Here is a 7,706-nt window from a genome sequence, read left to right as displayed (position 1 = left end):
CAGGATAGCTAAAGCTATCCTCAACAATAAAAGGACTTCAGGGGGAATCACTATCCCTGAACTCAAGCAGTATTACAGAGCAATAGTGATAAAAACTGCATGGTATTGGTACAGAGACAGACAGATAGACCAATGGAATAGAATTGAAGACCCAGAAATGAACCCACACACCTATGGTCACTTGATTTTTGACAAAGGAGCCAAAACCATCCAATGGAAAAAAGATAGCATTTTCAGCAAATGGTGCTGGTTCAACTGGAGGGCAACATGTAGAAGAATGCAGATCGATCCATCCTTATCACCCTGTACAAAGCTTAAGTCCAAGTGGATCAAGGACCTCCACATCAAACCAGACACACTCAAACTAATAGAAGAAAAACTAGGGAAGCATCTGGAACACATGGGCACTGGAAAAAATTTCCTGAACAAAACACCAATGGCTTATGCTCTAAGATCAAGAATCGACAAATGGGATCTCATAAAACTGCAAAGCTTCTGTAAGGCAAAGGACACTGTGGTTAGGACAAAACGGCAACCAACAGATTGGGAAAAGATCTTTACCAATCCTACAACAGATAGAGGCCTTATTTCCAAAATATACAAAGAACTCAAGAAGTTAGACCGCAGGGAAACAAATAACCCTATTAAAAAATGGGGTTCAGAGCTAAACAAAGAATTCACAGCTGAGGAATGCCGAATGGCTGAGAAACACCTAAAGAAATGTTCAACATCTTTAGTCATAAGGGAAATGCAAATCAAAACAACCCTGAGATTTCACCTCACACCAGTGAGAATGGCTAAGATCAAAAACTCAGGTGACAGCAGATGCTGGCGAGGTTGTGGAGAAAGAGGAACACTCCTCCATTGTTGGTGGGATTGCAGACTGGTAAAACCATTCTGGAAATCAGTCTGGAGGTTCCTCAGAAAATTGGACATTGAACTGCCTGAGGATCCAGCTATACCTCTCTTGGGCATATACCCAAAAGATGCCTCAACATATAAAAGAGACACGTGCTCCACTATGTTCATTGCAGCCTTATTTATAATAGCCAGAAGCTGGAAAGAACCCAGATGCCCTTCAACAGAGGAATGGATACAGAAAATGTGGTACATCTACACAATGGAATATTACTCAGCTATCAAAAACGAGTTTATGAAATTCGTAGGCAAATGGTTGGAACTGGAAAATATCATCCTGAGTGAGCTAACCCAATCACAGAAAGACATACATGGTATGCACTCATTGATAAGTGGCTATTAGCCCAAATGCTTGAATTACCCTAGATCCCTAGAACAAACGAAACTCAAGACGGATGATCAAAATGTGAATGCTTCACTCCTTCTTTAAATGAGGAAAAAGAATACCCTTGGCAGGGAAGGGAGAGGCAAAGATTAAAACAGAGACTGAAGGAACACCCATTCAGAGCCTGCCCCACATGTGGCCCATACATATACAGCCACCCAATTAGACAAGATGGATGAAGCAAAGAAGTGCAGACCGACAGGAGCCGGATGTAGATCGCTCCTGAGAGACACAGCCAGAATACAGCAAATATAGAGGCGAATGCCAGCAGCAAACCACTGAACTGAGAATAGGTCCCCTATTGAAGGAATCAGAGAAAGAACTGGAAGAGCTTGAAGGGGCTCGAGACCCCAAAAGTACAACAATGCCAAGCAACCAGAGCTTCCAGGGACTAAGCCACTACCTAAAGACTATACATGGACTGACCCTGGACTCTGACCCCATAGGTAGCAATGAATATCCTAGTAAGAGCACCAGTGGAAGGGGAAGCCCTGGGTCCTGCTAAGACTGAACCCACAGTGAACTAGTCTATGGGGGGAGGGCGGCAATGGGGGGAGGGTTGGGAGGGGAACACCCATAAGGAAGGGGAGGGGGGAGGGGGATGTTTGCCCGGAAACTGGGAAAGGGAATAACACTCGAAATGTATATAAGAAATACTCAAGTTAATAAAAAAAAAAAAAAAAAAGAATAGCAAGAAAGAGAAAAGGGTGGTGTGTGTATGCCCGTTCTACAGAAACAGGCTGCAGAGAGCACAAGATAGATACAGGTGAAGACAAAACAAGTCAGAGGATAAGAAGGAGCCAGAAGATTAGAACAAATTGCCAGAGATAATATGAAGCCAAGCTAAACAATTCAGGCAGAAGCTGAGAGAAGCCAGATTAAATCAGTCAGCTTGGAAGATTAGATGTATAATAGAAACATTTATGTTTAGGCCTAGGGATAGTTAGAACAGAGAAGAGAATGCTCTGGGCTCAGCCCAAGCCATGTTCCCAAAACTTGGGTACACCTCTCATCTTATCCTTTCATCTGAGGAAATAAAAGTGACATTGACAAGATTGACTGTCCATGAGCATAGAAGTAGTAAACAGAGCCCTAGGAGGAGATGAGAGCTCCCCTTGAGGCAGTAAAATGTTGGATAAAAAGAAAGTATCAATGATATGGGAGAGGGCAGAGGAGACTCAAATACATAAACTCAATGTAGTTCCCATCAGAGAGTTTAATTCAAAAAGGTGTTTTAAACAGTTAAGTATTATAGGGAACTCAGTAAACTCTGACAGAGAAGTGTAGGTCCCTTCCAAGCACTGCATGCCAAGCACAGCCTTGTAAAACATAACTGCTTAAGCTAGATGATGAATGACCTGGCTAGGTTTATGTCTACACAAGCTAGAGCCATCAGAGAGGAGGGACCCTCGATTGAGAAAATGCTTCCATAATATTGGGCCATAGGGCATTTTCTTAACTAGTGATTTATGTGAAAGGGCTTGGTCTATCGTGGGTGGGGCTGTCTTTGGCTCGTGGGTTCTATAAGAAAGCAGGCTGAGTCAGCCTTGTGGAACAAACCAGTAAACAGCATTCCATGGCCTCCGCATCAGCTCCTTTAGGTTCCTGCTCTATTTGAGTCCCTGTCTTGACTTCTTTTGATAATCAGCAGTCATATGGAAGTCTAAGCCAAATAAACCCTTCTCCCCTCTGTCTTAATTAGGGTTTTATTGCTGTGAAGAGACACCATGACCACAGCAACATTTATAAAAGAGAACATTTAATTGAGGCTGCTTTTCAGTTTAGAGGATTAGTTCATTATCATGCTGGTGGGAAGCATGGCATCATGCAGGCAGGTGTGGCGCTGGAAAAAGAGCCGAGAGTTCTACATCTTGATCCACAGACAGTGGGAGAAAGACTGAGCTACACTAGGCCTAACTTGAGCATATATGAGATTTCAAGGCCCACCCCTGAAGTGACACACTTCCTCCAACAAGGCCGAACCTACTCCAACAAGGACACACCTCTTAGTACTGCCACTCCCTTTGGGCCAGGAATTCAAACACACAAATCAATGAGGGCCATTCCTATTCAAACCACCATATCCTTCACGTTACTTTGGTTACAGAGTTACATCATAGCAATAATATCCCTAAGTGTGACAATAATGAATCATTCATTATTCCTGCAACAATGACTGAATGACAGGACTAGAAACCATCATGCTGTAGTTTCCTGAGTGAAAGTAAACACAAAGGACAAAGCATGTAGGTTCCTCACCTGGGTGTCTCCTCCCACATTTCACTTTCTCTTCAGACCCTCACAGCCAAAGCCTCTCTTAAAGATTGCCATATCATCAACTAAACTAAGCATGGAGACAACCAGAGGTTCAGACACTGCTTTAGTGGCAGTAAAAATATATTCCCTACAAGGGACATACTCACAGCTGGGTCTGAAGTACTTACAAAAGTGTGTTAGCGTTCCTTAGCTCTATGTACAGTGGCTTACTTTTCTCACTTCTATGATCGAATACTCAGCGATAACGACTTAGGGAAGGAAGGCTTATTTTGGCCCACAGTGTAGGAGCTGAGTCTATTATGGCTGGGAAGGCATGCGGCAATAACACAAGGTGTCTTGATCCATTGCGTCTGTAGTCAGAAAGCAGAGAGAGGTGAACGCTTTGCCTGTGCTCAGCTAGCTTTCTTCTTTTCATTCAGTTTGGGATCAATGCTTGTGGGATGGTGCCTTCAGGGTTGGGTCTTCTCTAAAGGGGATACAAAGCAACGTGTTACTGGATCAATTCTAAAGAACAAAAATTGCGGACTCTTAGCATCTCTTAAGAGAAATATGTGTAGTTAATGCCTCCACCATCTTTGACATCTATGCCATCTATACCCTTTGGACTGCTGACACGTTACAGCTCTACCACCCTCTTTCCAACCTTCCTAGCAGTCAGAGCTTTGGTTTCTACCAATGTGAAGACCACCAAGAAAAAAAAATGACTTGTATTTCCATTGATACCGCCATTGCTTTAGACTGATATTTCTTTTCTTTTCTTTTTCTTTTTTTTTATTTAGCTGCTCCAAAGGCTGTATCCTAGCTTTATTTTCAAAGGGCCTGCGCCGCAGAGTCAATATAAAAACACAAAAAGTCCCATCAGTTTAATAACAATAAAAAATCCCAAAATGGAAAAGTGAGGGTGAGGGAACGGCCCCTAGGCGGGGCACAGGGATCCCTGTCCATGGCACCAGGCCTGGCTGCAGGGTCCCCCAGTATTGCTGTTGCTACGAGGTTGGGGGGCAGCGATTGTCCTGTGGGAGCCATGGTCATCTGAGTCAGGACCCTTATTTCTTCTAGGGTGTGCTCAGCTTCTGCATGCCCCGGATCTTGTCCAGCAGGCCAGAGATGAAGGCCTCAGTGGGTTTGTAACAGTCAACTAGCAGCTCTTTGACTCTAGCAGCCCGAGTATCATCACTTTCCATGTCCAAGAGTTCATCCATATCGATCTCCAGCTCTGGGATCTCCTCCTCCTGGCAGTCGTAGAGTCGCGTGAGCTGTTCTAAAATCCACTCCTCCAGGTTGAGGCGCTTCCGCAGCTCCTTGCGGTCGTACTTGATTGACCTTCCCTTGCCGTTTTACCGGGCCATCATCATCCGTGCCCCCCGGGCCTTCGCCTGCGGCCCCAGGGAGACTCTGGAAGTAGACTCGGGGCCCTGTGCTGCCACTACCCGGTCCGGGGCCGGGGCAGCCAACGCCGCGCCCCCCGCGGGGCCGCTGTCCGCCATGGCGGCCGCCGGGGCCACGTGCCCTCCCTGCGCCCCCGCCTCCCGGACGCCCGCCGGCTGGCTCCGAGCCGCTGGCTCCGGTTAGCTCGCCGGCTCCGCTCGGCGCAGCTCCGCGGCGAGGGCGGCGGCGGGGGCGCCCGGGGGCAGCTCTAGACTGATATTTCTATACTAAGATAAATTATGTTACATAGTTGCTATCTGATTTTTAAAAGTAGGTTTCTTTGCTAGACTACAATGTTCTATAGATGATCTTCTACCTTCCAGCACATAAAGCAGAAATGCAACTTGCTTTTCTATTATGTAATAAGACAAAGGTAACTTCTAGAAGGAAGGTTTTTTCTGGAGCTCATGGTTTAGAGGGATATGAGTCAGTTGCCATCGCTATGGGAAGCAGGAGCATCAGGGAGGCAAGCGTCCTGTTGGAGCAAAAGCCGACTCCACAAGCAGGAAGCAGGCTAATTTGAAATGCCTAGAGTCTTTTGAAGCCTTAAAGCCCACCCCAGTGACACATCTCCAACAAAGCTACACCTCCTACTTTTACATGTTAATGCCTTCATTTGTAAGGAAAACCCAGCCTTCCCAAGTTATAACACTGAAATAAATGATGGTATGAAGACAGGGAGTTTAACTTTGGGCATCCACTTCCTTTATCAATCTGTCAAGGTGCAACATTTATTAAAAAACAGCCTGTGACTCAGAAATAGTCATCAACAAAATTATAGAATTTATAGGCTCTTAAATGTAGGATGCTGAATCCACACATGCACCCACACTTGCTTTAACCCATGTACACATTTATCTCTACTCCATCCTGAAAACACACTGAAGTGTCAGTAAAGATGTGCAAAATAAAAATCTTTAGGCCTGAACAGAGCAGCACAGGGGAAGAAAGAACATCAGTGGTCAAAAATGTCAGCAAATATCTACTGGATAGAAAGCTATTGAAAGAGAGAGTTGGAACAGCTTAAACACAATAGAGAGGGTTTCCATGAGCCACATAGGCTACTATCCAATCATAAACAGGACTCATGAAAGCAAGGGGACTTCAGGCATGGGTTTCAGGAATGGAGGAAGCCTTCAGTGACTGTGTATTGCTGACATGTGTAGGGCCATGTTAGGAACCTCAGTGCCTCAGATGTGGGAGTGGCAAAGCTCAGACAGATGGCAAAGCCCTCCTCTGGTTGGAGTGCAAATATTGAGAGTGTGTGCAAGGACAAGTGTTTATGAACAATTAACCAGTGTCTGCAAAAACTAGCAACTGCAGCTTCCTCCTCCCAGATGTGTAGAACCTGAGACTGCTCCCCTACAGAGACCTCCTACTAGAGACTGGCTAACTCCTCCTTTTGTCCTGTATACAACAAAAGCTCTGAGCTTCCAGGATGTGTTTCTTAGTTGGTGTTTCTCCAGCAGAAAGAGCACAACCTACATGATTCCAGCTTCTAAGTACACATGTCTGTCCTTTCTTCATTCCATTTCCAGGACCAAGCAGTGTAGGACTCAGCACACGGGATCTGAAGGAGGTACCAATATGAAGTGTAGGGTGGAGTAAAGTCAATATGAGATACAATTCGTATTGTGGACCCTTTGTCACATAACCTATGTCCATTTGTCATCATTACTTTACGTCCTCAGACATAGGTGGCTTATTCTTTCTAAATAGTGAAGCATACAGACTTAACGCAGGAACAGATGTGCACCCAAGGCATAGACGAAAGGGAACCTGGAGCCATTAGCCTGTCCGTCAGAGTCTTACAGCCTACTCCCTCCACCTACCATCCTCAAAGCCCCCTTGCTTGTCAACCAAAGAAGATGTTTAAAACATTCTTCTGAAGAGACATTGATGGGTTTAAAGGGAAGATCTGAATAAGCCGAGGATGCCAAGTGACACTTGATGGCTCAGTGTACCATTATCTTTCCATGAGCCTCATAGCCAATAGTCAATGAACCTCATGAAACATGCCATTCCTTCAGATCCACGGACCACCAGATCTGGGGACAGCATCCAAGATGAAAGATGGAGACAACATAAGGAAACAGTAGACAAGGAAACCAGTAGGAAAAAAATTAAAGTGTAGGGATTACAGCCAATGGAGTATAGTTAATTGCTACAAGATTTTATAATATTACATCCATAAAACAAGAAGAGGCACAATAAGGTAGACTAATCATAAAACATGAAAGATTTCCTAGAAATTAAAAAACTAAATGCCCTGGCAATAACAAATCCACAGTACGTCTTAGTACTGGGGAGACTGAAGTTGAAATTAGGATTGCTAAATCTTGAGGACAGTCTCAGCTACATAATTCCAGGCCTACGCAGCATGATTTTGCCTTAAAAAAGAAGCAAATAAGTAAACAAAAGTCAATATAAAGTTTAAGAAATAAGGAGGATAAATTCTTCCAGAAGGTAGAGCAAAACCACAGAGCAGATATTAGGAGAGAAAAGACAGAATATGGGAGATTAATCCAGAAGGGTCAATAGCTATTAAAAAGAAATCATGCTAACAGAGCTTGGGAGGTAGCCTAACAAGTAAAGTACCTTTAAATTTATTTATGTATTTATGTATTTACTTACTTACTTGCCCATTTATTTATTATAGCAGGAAGGCCTGAGGTTGGTTCCTAGAACCCATATTTTA

General features: G+C 44.3%; 1 pseudogene; it reads right to left on the bottom strand.

The window, feature by feature from the left end:
• Window positions 1-4,626: 4,626 nt before the first annotated feature.
• LOC148000126 (protein phosphatase 1 regulatory subunit 14B pseudogene) lies at window positions 4,627-5,067 on the bottom strand (annotated as a pseudogene).
• Between the last annotated feature and the right edge of the window lie 2,639 nt (window positions 5,068-7,706).

The sequence above is a fragment of the Rattus norvegicus genome, chromosome 17 (assembly GCF_021556685.1).
Source record: "Rattus norvegicus strain SHRSP/BbbUtx chromosome 17, alternate assembly SHRSP_T2T, whole genome shotgun sequence".
Classification (NCBI taxonomy): domain Eukaryota; kingdom Metazoa; phylum Chordata; class Mammalia; order Rodentia; family Muridae; genus Rattus; species Rattus norvegicus.
The sequence above is the reverse complement of the archived record's forward strand: the minus strand, read 5'-3'. Positions and strand labels throughout refer to the sequence as shown.